We start from the raw sequence: 866 nt of genomic DNA on the forward strand, positions 1-866 counted from the left end.
CTTTTTGTACTGCTTCAAAAACTCTCTGAAGGGCTGGTTTTGTGGACATGAATTCCTTCAGCCTATTTATATCATGGAACATTTTTCTTTCCCCTTTGACTATAATAGACATTTTGGCTGGGTATAGTAATCTGGTTTGGCATCTGTGGTCATTTAAAACTGGGAATACTTTGGTCCAGGCTACTCTGGCTTTCATAGTTTGCACTAAAAAGTCATCTGTAATCCTAATGGGTTTTCCTTTATATGTGACTTGTTTCTCTTTTGCAGCTTTCAGTATTGTCTCTTTGTTCTATACCCTTAGTGTTTTTACTATGATTTGCCGTGGAGAGTTTCTTTTTCGGTCCTGTCTGTTTGGTGTTCTATATGCTTCTTGTATTTGTATGGGCATGTCTTTCTTTAATTTTGGGAAATTTTCTTCTATGATTCTGTTGAAGATCTGGTCCATGCCATTATTTTGGGATTCTTCTCCTTCCTGTTTGCCTATGAGTTGTAAGTTTGGTCTTTTTATGGCATCACAAAATTCTTGTATATTCCATTCTTGTGCTTTCTTAAATTTTTCATACTCTTTGCTTGAGTGGTCTAGTTCGTCCATTTTGTCTTCTAGTGTTGATATTCTACTTTCCATTTCATTCATTCTATTGGTGAGGCTTTCTTCTGTCATTTCTAATTGGCTTATTGAGTTTTTTACTTCTTCATTTCAGTCTGAGTTTTTCTCAATATTTCTATCTCTTTTGCTTATTCAGTCAGAAGTTTAGCCTTATCTTCTTTCAGTTCTCTAATTTGATTGTTTTTGTGTTCTTTAAATTCATTGAATTCTTTGATCATGTTTATGATTGTTCTTTTAAATTCTGTGTCCTGGGTTATCT

This window comes from Nannospalax galili, unplaced genomic scaffold (assembly GCF_000622305.1).
Source record: "Nannospalax galili isolate Female #2095 unplaced genomic scaffold, S.galili_v1.0 scaffold441, whole genome shotgun sequence".
Taxonomy (NCBI): Eukaryota; Metazoa; Chordata; class Mammalia; order Rodentia; family Spalacidae; genus Nannospalax; species Nannospalax galili.